Source organism: Bos grunniens, chromosome 9, assembly GCF_055505025.1.
Source record: "Bos grunniens cultivar Pamir isolate PY7600 chromosome 9, Bosgru_T2T1.0, whole genome shotgun sequence".
NCBI classification, from domain to species: Eukaryota; Metazoa; Chordata; class Mammalia; order Artiodactyla; family Bovidae; genus Bos; species Bos grunniens.
In genome coordinates this window covers 30,367,090-30,390,832 of record NC_141173.1, presented here as the reverse complement: position 1 = coordinate 30,390,832, position 23,743 = coordinate 30,367,090, and the positions used below count along the sequence as shown (strand labels likewise).

The window sequence follows — 23,743 nt, the reverse complement described above, 5'->3', positions numbered from 1 at the left end:
TGATCAGTCCAAATATTTGTACAATGCATGCTGTGCTTCATGGATGGATGCTGATAATTATATCGAGGCCAATAAGCAAGGTTTTCCTCCAAGGCACAGATTGGGATTCAAAAATATTTGATAGAAACACAATCAAATTGGAAAGGATGATGGAATTTATTGCAATTAAGCTGAGCATAGTAGTTGAAACAAAATTCAGATAACACTGTTATTGTCCTTTACTATCTGTGAGGAAATTAGGATTTATTTTACACAAATAATTCAAATGCATTTTATTATGAAAAAAGAAACACCTTCCTACAGCCAATAAATTTAAGAAATTACAATCCTTTCTTCAGGTTTAAACACTGTAATGTTAAAGGTGATATATATGATTTATGGCTGGATGTGAAGGGAAAAAGGAGAATAGCCGCTAGCCAACATCTGCCTTCCACAGAGTTTTTTTTTCCCCTTTGCAAGTGTTTGAGAAAATGTTTGGCAGGGACTTTTTCCTGAATCACTATGATAAAAGCATTGCTGAGCAAATGTATTCCAAATGAATAACATTGGCTTGTTTGTGAGAAGCTTACCTATTTCTTTTTCCGTAATTCAATATTTTGCCTTCAGTAATAAATATGGCCTTATTTTGGGGGCACTATTTCATTCTTTCATTCTACGCTTCATGTAACCGTGTTCTGTCACCTTAGAGAGGCCATGAGTGCACAAAGGAAGCAGCTATTTAAAGGATTATGAATTTATCATCACAGGACTTGCATACTTTGTATGTCAGACAGATGCTACCTCTCATGATTAGAAACTGGGGTACTCTTTTAGTGAAAGAATCAAACTGGTAGGATTTGAATGGACTCTAAAGAAAATTTATTTCTAAAAGTTTCACAAATGAGACAGTAAGTTGTCAAAAGCCCTTGTTTTCCTAAAATTTCTACTGCTGGATTTTTTGAGGCTGCCTTGATTTCCATATTCTGAAGGGACTATATTATTTAAAATGCTTTTACTACCTTCCTAGTTAAATATGAGTAAATGGCATGTATTTTATATGTCAATTATGTACCAAACAGCATGACACACATTGTCTCTGTTACTATTCATTATAACCTCTGAACTATGTACTTTATTATCCTAATTTGGAGGACTTGAAAGTTAGGCTCGTATCAAATAACTTGGCCAAAATCACATAGCTGGTCAATCGTGGACTCAGAATTTGAACAATAGTTTGATTCCAGATGCTATGCTATATTTAAAGAGGGTCTATGTAGGTAGATATTAGATACATTAAATTGTAATACATGTGCATAATAAATATATATGTATATTTCTTTGAAATGATAGACCTCACAACTTATTAATAGTTAAGGGTTGGATACTACTGTAGATTTATAGCCATAAAATATAACCAGCAATGTTAAAAGGTGTTTGGAATATTGCTCCACATATCTGTTGAATGAATGAAAGAAATGCTAAGTAAGTAGTATAGATTAAAAACTGCTTTTCAAGTTTAGAGGAGGAAGAAAGTAAGGAAGGTTTTCCCTTAAAAATGAAGCTTCATTTAAAACATATCATAATGAGAAGAACATTAACATTGCTTAGTTTAATAAAATAACATGATAACTATATCATTGAAAGACTCACATCTATCTCAGTATATATTCTGACGGTGACAATAGTGTTTTAACAGCAAGTGTTACTGTTAACAGACAAGGTACTCAAACATTTTAGTTATCTTAAAAATTTTGTCATATGAAAGTAAAGTCCAGGTTTCATAAGATTGACTATCTATTAATAAAATATATCAAAATCTTTGGCACATAATTTGTGCATAACAACACCTCTGGATTTGAAATTAAATTATATATTTTTTATGTCTGAATTCACACAAGTTTCTGAGATTATTTTCAAAACTGTCTCTGAGGGATGAAAATTCCTTATGTTGACCATCTTCTGTTGAAACAGAGCTTTTTGTATTTCATAAAGTTCCATTCAACTGCAGCCTCATTCCATGCTTCCTTTCAAAATCTTACAGACTTCTCAGTCTTTACTTTTCATGTATTGCTTTTTGTTTCTTTTCTTTCACTGTTTTGAAGCATTTTTTTAAAATTCCATACAATATTTAAGGAGATTTTGAACTGGAGTAATAGAAAACTATCTGTATTCTATTCTATTCAATACTATATCTTATTCATTTTGATATGTATACCATTTTAGATTATTAACAATTCTCAAAAAGTGTAGGTATGGAATTTTCTTATATAGATTTATCCCCACTCAAACGAACAAATCAGATTTTGCTGTGTTGATAATTTTTTAGACAATTGGCATACTGCTTGTTATCATGAAGCAGTAATTCACTAAGGACTTATATAACCTTACTGATTCCTTGAGTTTATCTAATGTCTAACAACATCTTTCCAAGGAGTGGTTTATGTACCGAGCAAATGTAATTCTTCTAAAAACATTTTAAAGACAGTTTGCCTCTTACTTGTGCACTTTTTGTTACTCCAGGAAATGCTAAACTTTCCTGTGTTATTGATACAATCATTTAATATAAATTCTTTCCCATCAAAAATTATTTTAAAACATTTATGTGTGTTAATTCTTGCATGTTTAATATCAAAATTTCTGCTCAAAGGAGCAAAACAAGCAATAATACCAGATGAGGGAAAAGAATGTGCCCCTTAAAAGGTCAAATAGATTTATGATTCATTCATACCATCATGAATGCATGCATTAGAGTTATATGAGATGACCTGTAAGAACCTCCATGAGGCTTAGTTGAGTGAGAAAAGTGCAGAAAAACATTGAAAGAGCAGAACTATAGGATGCACTCATTAGCAGCATTTCTTACCCACAACTGCTCTTACGAAACTGTTCATTATAGTGCTAGAATTTGTGCTTTTGGATAAAATCTAGGGCAAACTTGCAGTTTACTGCTGTTAGATAGTAAAACATCTTTCAACCATTTTGGCTTTAAAAAGACCCAGTTAAGTATTGAATACATCTAGTCAGTGTAATAATTAAAGATTTCAAAGTTAAAGCATCTCCTCTCTGTAGCTCAGGTTTGATGCTAAAAGGAAGGCTATTTGCCTGCCTGTGTTTCTATCCTTGCTCCCACAGTTGGTAAACCATGGCTTCTGACTCCTCCAGCATCAAAGGGGTGGTGGTAAAGGAAGAAAAAAAGAAACAAAAATTATATAAAGGATCAGGGAAGACTTTACGTGACTAAGTTCTCCTAGTTGGCACTCTCTGGGCTTGGCAAATGTTTAAAGCTGACTACTTCTAATGGAGAGTTTGTGGGTTCTTTGGAGAGGTTCCCATAGCTGGACCTGTCTTCCTGCAATTCACTTGGCTTAGCCTGATGCAGATCTTTGTCTGCTAGTTTCCAGCTTCTGCCTAGTTCCCTGGGCATCTGCTGGTGCACTTCAGTCTCCCTCTGTTGAAGTCTCTTCACCACCCCAGATAGTCCTTTTAAGCAGGATTTATAACAGCTCTTTACCAACTCTCTCTTGTGTGGCCCACATCTTGCTCACAGGAAAGACACACTTTTGGTTTTTTGTTGATTATTGTCATTGAGACATTAAGTCCAACTCTTCGTGACCCCATGGACCATAGCCCACTCCTCTGTCCATGGGATCTCTGAGGCAAGAATAGTGGAATGGGTTGCCATTTCCTCCTCCAGGGGATCTTCTCACACCAAGGACCAAATCTGTGTCTTCTGCACTGGCAGGTAGATTCTTTACCACTGAGCCACCCAGGAAGTGCTTTCTGATGATGGACCACAGCTAATTCCCAGTAATGGCTCTGCACACTTCACCCAGTTCCCTTCAACTCTCTCACCTGTTAGCTCTGTCAGCACTAGTATCAAGTTCTCCAAATGGTTTCTTTGCAGTTCCTGTCAGTAGGCTTGAGGTGAGGGTGAGCCCTGATGTCCAGTATTCCAGGGGAGCAGGAATTGTCACTCTGAGCAGGTTAATAGCTCTCTCAAGTGAATTCCTCTCTTCAGGCTCCAAGTCTTTCCTCCTCAACCACAATCTTTTATATTCTAAACAGACATTTGGGAAATGGTCTGAAATGTAGTTTTCAGTCCTTTACTTTGCACATCCTGCCTAGATTGTCAAGTAGTCAGACTGCAGGAAAAACTGAGATGGTTACTTTTTTGTTTTGTTTTGTTTTGTTTTTGCTGCACCAGATGGCATGCAAGATCTTAGTTCCCTGATCAGGGATTGAACCCATGTCCCCTGCAGTGGAAGCATGGAGTCCTAACCACTGGGCCACTGGAGAAGTCTCAGGAGATGGTTATGTTTGAATGTGCCTGCTATAATCCCATTTATATGTACATTAGTTACTTATTGCTGCATAACCATATTACCACAAATTTAGTTGCTTATAACATCATGGATTTATTATTTCATGGCTTCTGTGAGTCGGGAGTCTGTGAGTGGCTTAACTGAGTCTTCTCTTTAGGGTCTCATAAGGTTGCAGTCAAGGTATCTCTTGGAGTTGGGGTCTCATCTGAGGTTTAACTGGGAAAGGATCCACTATCAACCTCACATGGTTATTGGCAGCATTCAGTTCCTTATGGGTTGTTGAACGGAGGACCTATGTTTCTTATTGATTGTCCCCTGGGGGCTGCTCTCAATTTCTTGTCATGTGGACTTTTCCTAAATGGCCACTTGCTTCCTCAGAGTCAGCCAGGAAAAGTCATGGGAGAAGCCCATGTGCCATACCCCAAAGACCCAGCCCAGACTAAAAATGCCACAACCACCACCAAGAAGTCAGGTTTCTCTTAAAGATGCTCCCTTTTTATTGGATTTTGAAAGGCATTCAGTGATTTGCTCTTTCTCAGTAAAGTGGTCCTGGCATCTTAGAGAACCTGACTGTAAGCAAAATGAAGTTCATGTATGAATGGGACATCTATGTTCAGTTGTCATGTATTTCTCTCTCTCCTTCTCCTGTCTTTAATCCCTTTCCTCTGTTCTTTTTTTTTTTCTGCCCCTCCTTTCTGCCCCCCGTCTCCTTTTCTCTTCTCTCTGACACATATACACACAATTAAGAAGTGAAAGACACAAATTAATATCACTCAAATTGTGAACAAAACTCAGATGTGTTTCTAATTTAAGACCAAATTACAATTCCATTTTTAGTTTTTCCACACACAGCTGCATACCATGTTGTTCACAATTTGCTCTTTGCCAACGGTATAGTTAAACATTGATTTTGCTTAAAATCTGAAAACAATATACATTTTTCCTTGAATATTGCCTTCAAGATCACAAACAGTCCTTTACTTATTCTTCATAAGAATTCTAAAGTGTTCTCTCAAAGATGTTATTACTTATACGTATAAATAGATCTGTAAAACTGAAATACATTCTTCCCCATCCCTTAGAGGTACCACGAGTCTTCAGGCCCCTGTGGACTTGCCTTTTGGTACGCCTATGCTACTTTTATGCTGAACAGATTCACCCCGATGCTGACTGCTGCCCACCATTATGATCTAGCTGTTGATGGACCACATCAACATCTATAATTACTTAGAATTAGAAAACCTGAAGAAACTTTAAATCATATTCTCTAGTCAGTCACTTTCTCATATCGTTGAGACCCATGTGGGTTGAGGAACTTGCTTTTGTCTACAAAGGAAATCCCATAGAGAGAGGACCCTGGTGGGCTACAGTCCATGGGGTTGCAAAGAGTCATACATGACTTAGCGAATAAACAGCAAACATTATATACAAACTGGAGTACCTGCAACAACAATAATCTTTTTAAAAAACCTGTAGCTTAATTGGAGGCTGATATGCTGAAGTAACAGAGAAGGCAATGGCACCCGACTCCAGTACTCTGGCCTGGAGAATCCCATGGATGGAGGAGCCTGGTAGGCTGCAGTCCATGGGGTCGCTAAGAGTCAGACACAACTGAGCGACTTCATTTTCACTTTTCACTTTCGTGCACTGGAGAAGGAAATGGCAACCCACTCCAGTGTTCTTGCCTGGAGAATCCCAGGGACGGGGGAGCCTGGTGGGCTGCCGTCTATGGGGTCGCACAGAGTCAGACATGACTGAAGCTACTTAGCAGCAGCAGCAGCAGGCTGAAGTAAATTTCTGTAAATCCATTGGAGAAAATTATTTCTTTTTATAGTTGCCTCTAGTCCTTTGTGTATCAGTTTTTATGTTCTTGTTTCCTGACTGACAAGAACAAGACTTTAAAATGTATGAGGTATTATTTTCTCCATCTTATGGGTAAGAAAAGTTTTAAGAATTTTCGAACTCTTTGTGAATATTTGTAAATTTGATGGAACATGTGAAAACAAACAAGTTACTAAACCTTCCTATAAGGTTTCTAAAACCTGTTCTGCTGCTCCTGCTGCTGCTAAGTCGCTTCAGTCATGTGCGACCCCATAGACTGCAGCCCACCAGGCTCCCCCGAAAACCTGTTCAGATAGGATCAATAACAGTCACCTTACAGAGTTATCAAATGTAACAATGTCCACGGCATTTCCATTGTAGTGCAAGGCCTCTGCAAGCACTCAGTATCAATCGTGATCATGAAAACAAAAATTACTGTCAATTCCCTAAAGTTTTTAATTTCAAATATGACTGGGGAATGACGTTCTTCAGAAAATTTTTAGCATACTCTGATGACAATGTTCAGGTGTATAAGTGAGTTCCTGAAGACTTTACAAATAAACAAAGCCATCGGGTGGCCTTTATTCCAGGTCATTAGTCATCTTTTATGCAAAGTGCTTTCTCATAGACTTCCACCAGGCAAATTCTCTTGGACCAAGACTAAGGATTTCTGAGGTTTGATATGAAACAAAACATACCCTGTTGACAGTTTGGACTAGCTGGTATACTGGAGCCCACAGCTATGATCAGAACGTGTTTAGGAGCACAAATCACATAGTTCTACTTCAATATAGATCAGGGAAAGCTATAGGAAGTGTTCTCTACACTTAAGAGCAATTTGCTGTTCTCTTAAGAGAAAGATGCTATAAACCAAATTAAACAAAAAATATGAAAGTGCTATCAGTCCTCTGAGGAGAAGAAATGATCTAAGTCCAAAGGAGGGTAATTTGGTCAGCAAGCTCAGCTACTGCATTCAGTCCATATAGAGTGATAGTGAAACGTGATTCCAACCACCAAGTATTTTTCGAATCATTTCTCAGGATGCTTCTAGTAGCTCCATCAATATACGCCTATGCTCATTACAATGGGATAAAATGGGTAGTGATGCAGGAAGCTTTTGAATGATTTTTACAGAAAGAACCATAACTTGATTCAAACAAAAGCAGAGCCACTTCAAATTTCCCATCCTTTTCCACACTCTTTACTGAAAAGAGAGATCAGAGACAGAAAGAAGTAAATGGGCTTTGAGGAGCAAAGTGAAGACAGAAAAACACTTTTATATAGAAATCAAATAGCACTAAAATTGCAAAATAATACCAGACTTGGCAAACTCTAAAACAAATGTGTTTTAAATTTGACCCTGGAAGATTTCTGTGGTATAATCCCCCAAAAAAGACTGAGTGAAGAGCCATCTCCATATAAATCCTTCTCAGTGGGAATTGTAGTTTATGCTTCCTTTATTTAGATCTAAGGGAAGAATTCAGCCCAATTGCCTTCAAAAGAGATTATTTAAGATAGAAGGCTAAGCAGGTGTACAAAGAATTTTGGATTAATAAAAATGTAATAATCTGTCTTTGAAGTCAGATAACAGACTCCATCTGGGATCCCTAATACTGCAAGTGTTTATCTTAAATATACAAATTAAGCAGTTTTTCTAGGGATGGAGTGAGCAAGAGTTAATGAGGGACAGCTCTGCCTGCCCTGGGCTAAGTTAAAATGGGTTTTGAGGAACACCAGAATGAGGGCCCAAGTGATCATTCTGAGTTGACTCTTGGCAGACCAGCAGTGCTATTTTTGAACGCATATTTACTATAGAATAGAATATGCACACAGTTAAGAGCTCATGAGGCCTGAAGGTTCATTACTATTAATAATTGGTGGTCTCCTGCAGCAATATATGAACCGTGAACTTCCAGATGTTCAAGCTGGTTTTAGAAAAGGCAGAGGAACCAGAGATCAAATTGCCAACATCTGCTGGATCATCGAAAAAGCAAGAGAGTTCCAGAAAAACATCTATTTCTGCTTTATTGACTATGCCAAAGCCTTTGACTGTGTGGATCACAATAAACTGTGGAAAATTCTGAAAGAGATGGGAATACCAGACCACCTGATCTGCCTCTTGAGAAACCTATATGCAGGTCAGGAAGCAACAGTTAGAACTGGACATGACAACAGACTAGTTCCAAATAGGAAAAGGAGTATGTCAATGCTGTATACTGTCACCCTGCTTATTTAACTTATATACAGAGTATATCATGAGAAATGCTGGGCTGGATGAAGCACAAGCTGGAATCAAGATTGCTGGGAGAAATATCAATAACCTCAGATATGCAGATGACACCACCCTTATGGCAGAAAGTGAAGAGGAACTTAAAAGCCTCTTGATGAAAGTGAAAGTGGAGAGTGAAAAAGTTGGCTTAAAGCTCAACATTCAGAAAACGAAGATCATGGCATCTGATCCCATCACTTTATGGCAAATAGATGGGGAAACAGTGTCAGACTTTATTTTGGGGGGCTCCGAAATCACTGCAGATGGTGACTGCAGCCATGAAATTAAAAGATGCTTACTCCTTGGAAGGAAAGTTATGACCAACCTAGATAGCATATTCAAAAGCAGAGACATTACTTTGCCAACAAGGGTCCATCTAGTCAAGGCTATGGTTTTTCCAGTGGTCATGTATGGATGTGAGAGTTGGACTGTGAAGGCTGAGCGCCAAAGAATTGATGCTTTTGAACTGTGGTGTTGGAGAAGACTCTTGAGAGTCCCTTGGACTGCAAGGAGATCCAACCAGTCCATTCTGAAGGAGATCAACCCTGGGATTTCTTTGGAAGGAATGATGCTAAAGCTGAAACTCCAGTACTTTGGCCACCTCATGCGAAGAGTTGACTCATTTTGGAAAAGACTCTGATGCTGGGAGGGATTGGGGGCGGGTGGAAAAGGGGACGACAGAGGATGAGATGTCTGGATGGCATCACCGACTCAATGGACGTGAGTTTGAGTGAACTCCGTGAGTTGGTGATGGACAGGGAGGCCTGGTGTGCTGCTATTCATGGGGTTGCAAAGAGTCTGACACGACTGAGCAACTGAACTGAACTGAGATGATATAGGCAATTTGATTATTGATAAAAGCAAACAGCATTTTACTGAGTGGATTTATATAGGAACATTGAAGTGTCAAAGACTGATTCAGACAACTTCAGTACCTTATTGGATGCAAGCGGTTGAGCTAGTCTCACCTAATTATAGGTGATTGGCTTCCCCAGTGGCTCAGGTGGTAAAGGATCTGCCTGTAATGCAGGAGAGCCAGATTCGATCCCTGGGTAGGGAGGATCCTCTGAAGGAGGAAATGGCAGTCCACTCCAGTATTCTTGCCTGGAGAATTCCATGGACAAAGGAGCTGGGTATGTATAGTGCATGGGATTGCAGAGTGGGACACAACTGAGTAATTAACTTTCACTTTCACTCTCTAAAGTGCAATTATTCTAAAGTAACCTTAAGTTCAAGGTCATGTTGGTTCTGAGAACAAAAATATGATATAGATGAAGCTAAACATCTTCATAGAGCTTATGCACAAATGAAATTCTGAGATAATATACACATGTTGGAAAGAATTTTCGTGCTACTTTCCCCCCCAAAATGTCTTGTCATCTCAGAAGTTGCATACATGTCCACAGTAGTGTCTACTTTAGAAATTGTTTCCTAATATGGTGTTTTCTTTTTAAGTAATGAATAAATTTCCATGTTGGTACAGACAGGGAAATTGGAAACAAATTCATTGAAGAGACATTGTGTCTTATTCATCTTCATGCACTTTAGGTTAGAGTGGGTAAAATGTCCAGGCAAGGCTACAGAATTTTTAAACAAGGGACTTAGCCCTTTTATTGGCCCTGTCTGAAAGTGACCTTATATTCATCTTACAAGCAATAACAAAGCACGTTTGTTTTAACTCTGGTGGTGTGCTGATTTGGAGTGAATCTGGCACATAGAGTTTAATGACAGCCCAAACCCACCATGCCTTCCCTTGGTGCCTCTAAAGCACATACAAAATTCAACTTAGCTATTTAATAAAACTGTGTTAATTGGAATTGACATAAAATACACTGTATATTTGATGTATTTATGTAAAATGTATGCATTATATTACTTATAGCCATCCCTAGGTGTCTGCAGAGGATTGGTTCCTGGACATACCCCAACACCCCTGCTCATAGCAAAATCTATGGATGGATGTTCAAGTCCTTTACATAAAATGGAGCAGTATTTACATATGAACTATGCTCATTCTCCCATACACTTTAAATCATCTCTAAAAACTGACATAAATAATATGTAAATGATTTTCAGGTAGTTATAAATACCACATAGTTGTAAATGCTATGTAAATACTTGCTGGCACACAGCAAATTCAAGTTTTTCCTTCTGGAGCTTTCTGGAATTCTTTTTTAATGTTTTCTGTCAGCAGCTGGTTGAATACCTGGTTGTGTGCATGCAAAGGGCCGACTGTATGCACACACGTGCACACACACAGGTACATTAACATCCGTGTATATATTACAACCCAGCTGTTGCTGCTCACCTCAACCCTTGCATCACATGCTGCTAGCAGAGTCAGCATTTATCCTATGTCACTTTGTGTTACTTCTTTTCTTATGTTTATTTTCTCCCTTCCCAAGTATAGTAGCTTTGAAAATAATCTTACACACAAATATGAGATTTTAGGCATCATATGTTGTTATTGCTGTTGTTCAGTCAGTAAGCTGTGTCCAGCTCTTTGGAACCCCGTGGACTGCAGCACACCAGGCTTCCTTGTCCTTCACTATCTCCTGGAGTTTGCTTAAATTCATATCCATATCTGTTGCTGCTCATCTCAACCATTGCATCACATACTGCTAGCTGAGTCAGCATTTATCCTACCTCACTTTGTGTTGCTATGTTGGGTCGGTGATGCCATCCAACCAGTTATCTATCTTCTACTGCCCCTTTCTCATTTTACCTTCAATCTTTCCCAGCATCAGGGACTTTTCCAGTGAGTCAGGTCTTTGCATCTGGTGGCCAAAGTGTATTTGTAGCCAAAAAATATGTATCAGTATGAATCAAAATAGATTAATTTTATTTCCTCTTTTGGCAATAGTGTGAAGGTATGGGATGGTGTCGTTTCATCTTTAAAAAGAAATAAGGATGTGTCATAAACATATCTCTCTTTTTTAAGGGATGATACACACTTTGAGCCACTAACTGTAATCACTATGCTGCATTACCCTGAGCTCTTAAAAAGGCTACAGCTTCAACCAGACTTCACTGGGGCTTCCCAGGTGATGCTAATGCTAAAGAACCCACCTGCCAGTACAGGAGACATAAGAGACATGGGTTCGATCCCTGGGTTGGGAAGATGCCCTAGAAGAGGGCATGGCAACCCACTCCAGTATTCCTGCCTAGAGAATCCTATGGACAGAGGAGTCTGGCGGGCTCAGCCCATAGGATCCCAAACAGTCAGGCATGACTGAAGCAGCTTAGCACAGCAGACCACTGGATGCCTGCATGTGCTTGCGTGAGTAGTTTCTAATGACTGTGTGACCTGATTTTTCAATTAAGAAAAGAGTTGGTATTTACATTTAGAATTGGGAGGAGAGGAGAGAAAAGAGAGAAAGACAGTGTGATACAATTTCACTTCTCAGTGAAGTCAAACCCTCAACTCTACAACATATATTCGCAATATGTCTCTGATTATTGAATATTGATTACTGGCCGTGGCTTTACAATGACCAGAAAAGTTTTCAATCAGCATAACAACTATTAGAAATTCATATAATTTCTCAAAACAAAATCATTTTAAAGGTATAATTTAACATATTTTTTCTAAGACATAAGAAAGTAACTGGTGGAGACAGCAGAAAGCTTATCACATAATCAAATATCAAAAGGTGTTGCATTGCCAAAAATGTCTGGGAATCCCTTTGCTGGGCCATCCCATTTCTTTCTTTATTTATTTTGCTCTAGCCTGAAATGGTGCACAACATATTCCACTTCCTTTTTCTCTTAAAACCTGGTTATAGCTCTGTTTAGTTTGAGGTCAGTCTAACCATACCCCTCCTTAGTTAGAGGCTGTGTAACCTCAGTGTAGGCGGCTGAAATCATGCCCCTTCTGGTTGGCTGAAGGACATATTAATGAAAACAGATCATTTCGTAGTAGTCTGGTCTCAAAAAGGAAAAGCAAAGTGAATTTTATCAGTTTTCCAAACAACAGTTCTGTGAAAGAAGCACACCCATATAACTTATTGGTATTTATTCCATAAAGTCAAGCTAAAAATCTAAACTGGGAACATTTACTGTAAAGCATTCAATTATGTGAGTTTTGTTTATTTGATTTATAATGCAAAAAAACTTTTTTTTTAAAATTTCTCTTCCATAACAGCTACCAAATAAAAAAGAATATGGTTTTCTAATGACAAACCCTGAAGTACTGGTCTTTGCCAGGAGAATCTTGACAAGATTTTCTAAAACCACTTATAATCCTGATGGATTAGTGTGATCATTTTATTGCCATTTATCTTTTGATGTTAATTTCTTTTAACTTTCATAGGTTTATCTATTAACCTGTTCCCTGGGGACGAAGACAATGTTTGTGTCAAATCTCTAATTCCATTCAGTTCAGTTCAGTTACTCAGTCGTGTCCAACTCTTTGTGACCCCATGGACTGATTCCATTAACAAATGCTAACATTAAAAAACAAAACCAAAAAGCTGTTATTTCTTAGGAATGAGCATTCTCAAGGGAATAAATTTAATTTTAAGGAGTTTAATTTGAACTATGGCTACTGTGAATACATAATTGTGCCTTTTCAAAATTGTTGGCTGTAAAGTGATCAGGAGCTGGCTAATCTTTTATGTCTATTCTTTTACTATCAAGTACCATTCATGTAATAACACAAGTCCCCAGGCTTTGACTCAAAAATAAGAGCTTGAGATGCAAATCTATGTTATGAATGAAGGATTCTGTAGGTTTACGCATGATAGAGAACATTTATCTGTCCCCTGAACATGAACTCTGTCATCCCAATAAAAACACCAGGCAGTGGTTTCCCCTAGGCAGCTTTGTACGAGGTGTCATATTTATGTATAGAAATTGGAAGACGAGTTATAACTCACATTTACTGAGTTCTTTCCTGTGCCAGCCCCCGTTTGAAGAGCTTCACATAACTTCACTCAAGTAATCCACTTCACAGCCTATGAAGTACCTACTAATTATCCTCCCCTTATTAAATATGAGAGAGATATAAAAAAGATTTTAATCATATTGCCCAGGGTCGCAAAGCCAGTAAGTTGTAGAGCTAACATTTTGAACCTAGGGAGTTTGGTTCCCAAGCTTTTTATCTTGATCATGTGATACACATAAACCAAACAGAGATATTTTTACAAAATTTTAAGTCATGGATTCTAATATAAATATTTTAAATTTGATAATAAAAATGTGAAGAAAAAGTATGGGTTAGATATATACTGATCACTGGTACGAATATATAATTTTGCTAACTACTATAAATGATTCAACTATGCATAAAAAATTCCTCTAGGAAATTGCAATTTAGCAGCAGAGGAAAATATACAACCAATATAATGTAATATGTGATGGCACCATATGACTGTGTGAACACAATGTACTTATGAAGCTCAGAAAAGAGAGAGATGATATTACTTTTGTTCTAAGGTGGATAGCATCCAAACTAAATCTCAAGTGTCAGTTGGGGATTTATTTTAAAAAGTTTTGAATGTCATGTGAAATACTTTTAGGTTGCAGAGAACCTCTAAAGATTTTTGTGTTGGCAGATGAAATGTTCAAGAAAGTTAAATAATGCAATAAAAATCTCTTTGAAAATGGTAAAATTTAATTTGGATATAAAGACTATTATTTTATCATGTACAATAGACATCCCCATTATGGATTGCAGACTTGTCACGGTGAAGGAACTTGTGTAAGTCAATGAAGCTATCAGCCATGCTGTGCAGGGCCACCCAAGACAGACAGGTCATAATGAAGAGTTCTGACAAAACGTGGTCCATTGGAGGAGGGAATGAAAAATCACTCCAGTATTTTTGCTATGAGAACCCCATGAGCAGTATGAAAAGGCACAAAGATATGACACTGGAAGATGAGCCTCCCAGGTCAGAAGGTGTCCAATGCTCCTAAGGGAAGAGTGGAGGGCAATTACTAATAGCTCCAGAAAGAATGAACTGGCTGGGTGCAAGCAGAAACAATGCTCTTGTGGATGTGTCTGGTGGTGAAAGTAAAGTCTGATGCAGTAAAGAAAAATATTGCATAGGTACCTGGAATGTTAGGTCCATGAATCAAGGTAAACTAGATTGGTCAAACAGGAGATGGCAAGAATGAGCACTGACATTTTAACAATCAGTGCACTAAATGACAGGAATAGGAAAATTTAATTCAGATGACCATTATATCTACTACTGTGGGCAAGAATCCCTTAGAAGAAGTGGAGTAGCCCTCAAAGTCAACAAAAGAATCTGAAATGCAGTACTTGGGTGCAATCTCAAAAGCAACAGAATGATCTCTGTTCATTTCCAAGGCAAACCATTCGATGTCACAGTAATCCAAGTCTGTGCCCTAACTACTAATGCCAAAGAAGCTGAAGTTGACCAGTTCTATGAAGACCCACAAGACCTTCTAGAATTAACACCAAAAAAAGAGATGTTCTTTTCATCATAGGGGATTGGAATGCAAAAGTAGGAAGTCAAGAGATACCTGGAGTAACAGGCAAGTTTGGCCTTGGAGTACAAAATGAAGCAGGGCAAAGGCTAACAGAGTTTTCCAAGAGAACACACTGGTCACAGCAAACACCCTTTTCCAACAACTCAAGAAAAATTCTACACATGGACATCACCAGATGGCCAATACTGAAATCAGATTGATTATATTCTTTGAAGACAAAGATGGAGAAGCTCTACACAGTCAGCCAAACAAGACTGGGAGCTGACAATGGCTTGGATCATGAGATCCTTATTGCAAAATTCAGATTTAAATTGAAGTAGGGAAAACCACTAGGAAATTCAGAATGACCTAAATCAAATCCCTTATGATTATACAGTGGAGGTGACAAATACATTCAAGTGATTAGATCTGGTAGAAAGAGTGCCTGAAGAATGATGGTTCATAACACTGTGCAGGAGGCAGTGACCAAAACCATCCCAAAGAGAAAGAAGTGCAAGCAAAGTGGTTTCCTTAGGAGGCTTTATAAATAGCTAAGGTAAAAAAGAGAAGCAAAAGGCAAGGGAGAAAGCAAAAGGTATACCCAACTGAATGCAGAGTTCCAGAGAATACAAAGGAGGGATAAGAAGGCCTTCTTAAATGAATAATGCAAAAAGTAGAGGAAAACAACTAAATTGGAAAGAATAGAGATCTCTTCAAGAAAAATGGAAATATCAAGGGAACATTTCATGCAAGGATAGGCATGATAAAAGCCAGAAAAGGTGAGGACTTAGCAGAAGCAAAAGTGGCAAAAATGCACAGAACTATTCACAAAAGGTCTTAATGATAACCACCATAGCATGGTCACTCGCCTAGAGCTAGAAATCCTGGAGTGGGAAGTCAAGTGGACCTTAGGAAGCATTACTGCAAACAAAGCTAGTGGAGGTGGATTGAGCTATTTCCAATCCTAAAAGATGATGCTGTTATAGTGTTGCACTCAATATGCTAGCAAATATGGAAGACTTAGCAGTGGCCACAGAACTGGAAAAGGTCAGTTTTACTCCAATCTCAAAGAAGGGCAATGCTAAAGAATGTTCAAACTACCTTAAAATTGTGCTTATTTCACATGCTAGTAAGGTTATACTCAAAATCTTTCAAGCTAGGCTTCAGCAATATGTGAACAAAGAACTTCCAGATGTACAAGCTGAGTTTAGAAAAGGCAGAGGAACCAGAGATCAAATTACCAACATTGAATCATAGAGAAAGCAAGAGAATTTCAGAAGAACATCTACTTCTGCTTCCTTGACTGTGCTAAAGCCTTTGACTATGTAGATCACAACAAACTGTGGAAAATTCTTAAAGAAAGGGAATACCAGACCACCTTACCTGCCTCTTGAGAAACTTGTATGTGGGTCAAGAAGCAACAGTTAGAAATGGAACAACAGAATGGTTCCAAATTGGGAAAGGAGTGTGACAAAATTTATACTGTTACCTTGCTTATTTAACTTTCATGTAGAGTGTGTATGTGCGCTAGGTTGCTTCAGTCGTGTCTGACTCTTCTCGATCCCATGAACTGCAACCTACCAGGCTCCTCTGTCCAGGAGATTCCCTGGGCAGAATATTGGAGTGGTTGCCATGCCCTTGTCCAAGGAATATTCACAACTCAGGGAATAAATGTGTGGCTCTTGCATTGCAGGCTAATTCTTTACTGCTGAGCCACTGGGAAAGCCCTTTATGCAGGGTACATTATGTGAAATGGTGGGCTGTATGGAATTAAGATCGCCAGGAGAAATATCAATAACCTCAGATACACAAATGATACCACTCTAATGACAGACACTGAAGAGGAACTAAAGAGCTTCTTGATGAGGGTGAAAGATGAGAGAGAAAAAGCTGGCTTAAAACTCAATATTAAAAAATCTAAGATCCTGGTGTCTGGTCTCCTCACTTCATGGCAAATAGAAGGGGAAAAAGTGGAAGCAGTGACAAATTTTCTTTTCTTGGCCTCCAAAATCTATGCAGATGGTGACTGCAAACATGAAATTAAAAGATGTTTGTTCCTTGGAAGAAAAGCTATGACTAACCTAGATAACATATTAAAAAGTAGACATCATTTTGTTGACAAAGGTCCATATAGTCAAATTTATAGTTTTTCCAGTAGTCATATACAAATGTGAGAATTGGACAATAAGAAGGTTAAGTGCCAACATATTGATACCTTCTAATGGTGTTGCTGGAGAAGACTTTTGACACTGCCTTAAACATTAAGGAGATGAAGCCAGTCAATGCTTAAGGAAACCAACCCTGAATATTCACTGGAAGGACTGATGCTGAAGCTCCAATACTTTAGCCCTCTCGTGCAAATAGCCGACTCATTGGAAAAGACCCTGATGCTGGGAATGATTGAAGGCCAAAAGAGAAGATGGCAGAGGATGAGATGGATAGATAGCATCACCAACTCAAAAGACATATGAATTTGAGCAAACTCCAGGAGATAGTGAAAGACAGGGGAACCTACAGCCTGGCATGCTGCAGTCTATGGGGTCACAAAGAGTCAGGCACGACTTTACAACTGAACAACAATGTTAGACATGATGTTACATGTCGTATTATATTTATATTGTATCAGGTATATAATGTAATGATTTCTACATCATAAAGTATAAGAATTCAATGATTTATGGGGAAAATTCAGGTGGAAAACTTTAGTAATAGATAGCATTTATTGAATGCTTAGTATTATCTGCAATATCTTCTATGTTTCAAGTTAGATTTATTACCCTCAATGGCAATAGAGGAAAATACAGCTTAGGAAGGTTGAGAAATTGCCCCCGGTTGTCACAAGGCTTGTAGTAGAGGGCCAAATTTGAACCCAGATCTGTCTGATTACAGAGCATATGCTTCTTCCACTTCACTGTATTATCATTTGTACACTCAATCTATTTATGGAGAAGAAAAATATACAATGTATTAGGAGCTGAACAAGGTGCTGAGCTAAAACACAAAAAGACAAAAATAATCCTGTTTTCATATGGCCTAAAAAGTCCATGTATTTTCATTGAATGCCTAAAATGTACATGGCATTATGAGAAATGAAAAATATACATGAAATCTCTGCCCTCCAGTTGCTCCATTTATAAGTATATATACAACTACATAGGATTCCCTGGTAGCTCAGCTGGTAAGGAATCCACCTGCAATGCAAAGGACCCCAGTTTGATTCCTGTGTTGGGAAGTTCCCCTGGAGAAGGGATAGGCTATCCACTCCAGTATTCTTGGGCTTCCTTGGTGGCTCGGACAGTAAAGAATATACCTACAATGTGGGAGACCTGGGTTTGATCCCTGGGTTGGGAAGATCCCTTGGAGGAGGGCATGGCAACCTACTCTAGTATTCTTGCCTGAAGAACCCCCATGGACAGAGGAGCCTGGCAGGTTACAGTTCATAGGGTCACAAAGATTTGAACACGACTGAGCAACTAAGCACACAGCACAGCACATACAACAATACATATAAAGTGTATACATGTAATAAGTCAAATTTCAGTGCTAAGTAGATATTTTAACCAATAGGCACAAAACAAAAGTGTATAGGGAAGAAGTCACAGTGGAATGGAAAGGCTGAGAAGGCTTTACGGCAGACGTAGAATGCTGCCAGACTGTGAAGGATGAAGAGGACCCAGAAGGATAGGAGTGAGGAAGGCATTTCAAGCAGAATTGAAAATAGGAAGCAATGGCAGAAGTGCTGTAAAGCTTACTCTTGTACAAAAGAATATTTAAAAAATGTCCTCAGCTCTACTCTGTTTCATTGTGGCCATGTGGGAGGTTTACATGGGAGAAAAACAGGGCACCGGACTAGAACAGTAAGGTGGGATCACAGTGCAAAGAGCCCTGAATGCTAGGATAGGAGTTAGATTTTTCAGGAGAACTTTGAAGGATAAGTTGAGGACTTGAAATCTACAATAAAAAATAGTCACTAAAGAACTTAGAATACATTTTCCATGATGAAAAGTGTATTGTATAAACCCTGGCTTTCCTTCACTACTTTGATTAAATGCTAATATTACCCAAGGATCTTCCAAATAAATCCTTGCCATACCTGTCTTCCAAGTCACATCTCACAATCTCTTCACTTTCAACAAGCTATTCACAACTTGCACATCTGGTCTAGTGGTACCTCTGGATGTGTTTTGTTAAGGTCCCCGCTCTGCCCGGAAGGCCCTCATTCCTCAGCTGCATGACCCTGGTTCTGCTTCCTCTGAGACCTTGCTAAAGGCTGCAGTTCTCCTAGGTGCCTTCCCAGACTAACTTCCTTCCTTTGAGATCCGCTCCCGGCTTTGTGTTCCTTGGCGGTGTATCTGTAGGTATGTTATTTTGGCTTTACTTACGGTGTCTACTTGTTGTCTGTGTATTATCTTTGTCTTCCTTGGGGGTCCATGAATTTGTCTTCACTTTTTTAGTATTCTTGAATGCAATTAGCATACTGCTTTGAAAAGAGGAGAATACAAACAAACACCCTTGAACTCTGTTTTGTTTCTCTGGACTAGGTTATCTTTGGTTTGAAGGTCACAGTAATAACTAACAATAGTGAATCAAATTGAATCATCATTTATAATATTTTGGATCTGATTATAAAATAAGATTTTTAAAAATTTCTACATCTAAAATTTCACTGTGGTTTGGCAAAATCTTTTTTTTTTTTTTCGTTATGAACCCTATCTTAATTGGAAAATTTAATGGAAACTTCACTGAGTCTTATCTGGAGACATTTATAGCTTCTTATAATTTATTTTCTATCTTCCAGTTCAAGTCAAACAAAAAAGTACCTTTTGTTTTATATTTGTAGCCCCTTTGGAAAGAAGATGCTTGTCAATCATAGGTTTTAAGGATCACTTTCCAGGATAACTCCTTTAATTAAGGAAAGCATGCTGTAGAATGTAGAAGCCCACTGTCCCCAGACCTCCCCTTTCAAATGCAGCTTTCACCCTAATAAAACTCTAATCATCCTACAGATGAGTATTTAAAATAGCACATCTATTTGATCTCTGTGTTTTCAGTGTCTCTACTACCCCAAATACCCTCCATTTTCCTTCCTCATCTCTTTCCTTTTATCACATTTATTTAATAGGTTCATAGAAGGGTTTCAAATTTTTAAAAGTATAATGAAGAAATTTCCATTTACTATTGGCCTCGTTAGGTCATTATTGAAATATGTTAATATTGGCTTATTTATAAATGAATGCATAGGTACTTATTAACTTGATGGAGTATTTTTCTTCTTAGTATGCTTGCAATTATTTTCTATTTTGCTTTTATACATCATAAAATTTTAGAGTCAGAAAGGGCCTATTATGTACCTCATTTTAAAGAATTAAGAGAAACTAAGAGACTCATCTAAAAAGATGCAAACAGCTTTGGCATTGAAATTGGCCCTTTGTTTACTAAAACACGCAAAGACACACATACATTTACACACATGTTGGTTACATTTCTGCTATGTCTCAGGTCAGTATGGACTCAGGGCTCACAGGATGTCTATGACATGCCTGGTTCTTTGAATTTACATGGGTTAGGGAAGACAAATAGATGAAGCAATCAATTATAGTACACCTTATTAAATGAAATACAAATGCAAAGTGATATGGAAGTTCAGAAGAGATTTAGAGGAAGTGCTTAGAGAATCAGTTACTTACTGCTATACCTTTGGACTTTTTCTTTTATAATAAATTCCTTGTACTGTTCAAAAAAAAATAAAGTGAATTTTAAAGTTCACCCAACATTCTTACAAATTGAGTGTAAAAAAGCAAAAGCGTTGGAAGCAGAGCATACATGAGTAAAAAATATGAAGACATTAATACCTGTTCAAACAATGGTGACTGATTTCATCTAGTTACATGTTGATGCATGAAGGGGAGGAAAGTGACTTGAACTTTAGTGAGACATCAATAAATTTGATGTCATAGTCTCTTTATTTACATACGTAATATATAGACACATATATATGAGCACACCATATATATATATATATACACACACACACAACAAATTATTTGTTAATTATTAGTTTTGTGTAAGAGTTGTTCTAAATGACTTATAAATGTTGATATTCATTCTACATAATATTCTTATAAGGTAGATACTATTATTATTCCTAGTTTGTAACTATGGGATCTGAGGCCCAGACTGTTTAAGAAGCTTAACCAAAATCACAAAGCCAGTAAGTGGCATAGCCTGACTTTGTTCAATCTGACTATAGAGTCCTTGTTGCATTTTATTTGTTAAGAATGCAAGAAATAATCATTTGCCAGTGTTCCCAATTTTCAAGTAAAATGCAATTTAGCCTTTAATACTTTAGTTGCTTGAAAACTCTGTGTGAAAGAAAAAATAATGTAATGGTTAGACAAAACTTTGAATAGGAATGTGTTGGGTGAATATTCAGTAAATAGGTAAAATGAGTGTGGGTTATTCACTGAATCTTTGACTCAATATTCATAGACTCAGACAAATGAATATTTATCTGTATGTATAATTTTTGTTTTCTTTGTATAAGAAAAATCAGAGCAGGCACAAAATGTAAAGGCATTATTTCAGTTCAGTTCAGTTGCTCAGTCCTGTCTGACTCTTTACAACCCCATGGACTGCAGCACGCCAGGCCTCCCTGTCCATCACCAATTCCTGGAGTTTACTTAGACTCATGTCCATTGAGTCAGTAATGCCATCCAGGGCATTATTTAGTGGCTGGAAATTTAAAGTTTACCATGTGCATAAACACATTATGCTATGCTATGCTATGCTAAGTTGCTTCAGTCATGTCCGACTCTGTGCAACCCCATAGATGGCAGCCGACCAGGCTTCCCCTTCCCTGGGATTCTCCAGGCAAGAACACTGGAGTGGGTTGCCATCTCCTTCTCCAATGCATGAAAGTGAAAAGTGAAAGTGAAGTCGCTTAGTCGCGTCGGACTCTAGCGACCCCATGGATTGCAGCCCACCAGGCCCCTCCGCCCATGGGATTCTCCAGGCAAAAGCACCAGAGTGGGGTGCCATTGCCTTCAGAAAGATATAAAATTAGTAACATTTTGATTCTAAAAAATAACCAATCTATAAATAATTATGCAATTAATTTTTCTTCCAGAAAGCAACCCACATAGACTTTGAGGAGTCAATAATAGGAGGAAAGTTAAAGGTGTGTAGCTTCAGTGAGTTGTACTAAGAAATGTTGTGTTAGTCACTTAGTTGTGTCTGACTCTTTGTGACCCCGTAGACTGTAGCCTGCCAGACTCCTCTGTCCATGGGATTATTCAGGCAAGAATACTGCAGTGAATTGCCATTTCCTTCTCCAGGGGATCTTCCTGACCCAGGGATTGAACCCAGGTCTCCTGCCTTGCAGGTAGATTCTTTACCATCTGAACTGTAGGGAAGTCCTATATTAAGAAATGAAAGGAGCCATAATGATAACTATTCTCTTTCCCTTTAGCTACCATGGCCATTCTTGAGTTAACCATTTATTATTTAGAGTTCCTATCCAGCCTCATTTTATCCAGATTGCTTTATTTGACTGTTGTAAACAGTCTTCCTGGTCGAAAGCCTCCTTCTCATTAGACCCAAAAGGAGCATCCAAAGATGTACATGGAATCACACTAAAAGAGTATTGAACATATTAATAGCCCGGTGCCCATGACTCACAGTCATGAATGGTTCATGTTAAAGAGCAACCGGTATAAGCCCATGTTGGTTAGTTTTTATAAGTTTATCAGATAAAATGGCTCAAGGAGGATGAAAGTTCCAGGCAAGGATTTTAAGGGGAATATATTTTAGTGAGCATCAGGAAATGCTTAAATGTATTGCTATGTATTCTAGTGAAGGAGGACTATAAAACTACATCTGATCAGTTATTTCTATAAAATGTCACCTCCTCTACATCTGCATCTCCTCCCAAAATAATACACACATATCTTCTTACTATATTCTGTCCATTGGTTTGCAAAGGGCTGGGGCTGATAAATATAAATTCTTCTTGATTTATGTGGAAAAAGAGCTCTTTGTTTTCTCTTGATGTGGGATACAACTCTAGCCACCTGGCTTCTGGCCCTCCCTTCCACAGCAATAAGCTAGACGGTATATTGATGAACATTCCCACCTTCCCTGGTCTCATCTGCACAAAGGTATAAAACTGTATCTTCTTCCTAGGACTGTTGTAGTCATTAAATGACATAGCCAATGTATATGCTAGGAAAGTCTTGCTTTTTTCTGAGGTGCTGTTTTCTTGATTCTCCTAACTGATAAGGAGTACAGTGTAAGTGAGAAACAGCGGGGAAGATTAAAGTTGTGTGTATGTGTGCACCGGGTACTTGTTTTTCACATTTAAAAGATAATATATTAGTAAAGGCCTTAGCTTCACACACAGATTTTTTTTCCCCCTCTAGGGTCACAATGAATTGAGCCAGTTAATTCAAAATAGGAGAATTAAACATCTTTTATGGACTTGAGTTATCACTCATCGACTCTACAGGAAGCATTAAGACGTAGTTTCTAGTGGCATGAAACAAATGATAGATAACAATGACAAAAGCAACAAATATTAGCATAACACCATTTCCAAAAGAGCTTTCGCAGGCTTTACCTTGCTGAATCCTCATAACTATCCTGGGAAGTAGAGGTTATTATTATTTCCATTCCATAAACAGGGAAACGGGCCAAAAGAGATAAACTTCCTCAGAATCACACAGTGAGAAAGAGACAGCTGTTACTTTGACCTAGGTCATCTGAAATCAGATTCTGGTCTGTTCCCACTATACTGCATTTCATTCTCCCCAAAACAATTCTTTTAGGTTAAAAACAAATCATCTACTTTTTTTTTCTCCCTGATGATTCCCAGAGACAGTACTGAAGCTGTTAGGAATGAGACAAGCATCTCAGGGAGGAC

General features: G+C 38.1%; 1 long non-coding RNA gene across 2 annotated transcripts in view; it reads left to right on the top strand.

The window, feature by feature from the left end:
• The window catches only part of LOC147365740 (uncharacterized), a 234,629-nt gene that overhangs the window by 51,884 nt on the left and 159,002 nt on the right, over positions 1-23,743 (top strand). Inside the window, exon 1 of one of the 2 annotated variants that reach the window (XR_015132329.1) lies at positions 19,069-19,184. The exons of the other annotated variant lie outside the window; for it this stretch is intronic. This is a non-coding gene — a long non-coding RNA (uncharacterized LOC147365740). Of the gene's footprint in view, positions 1-19,068; positions 19,185-23,743 lie in introns of those variants that run through there. 2 annotated transcript variants of the gene reach the window in all.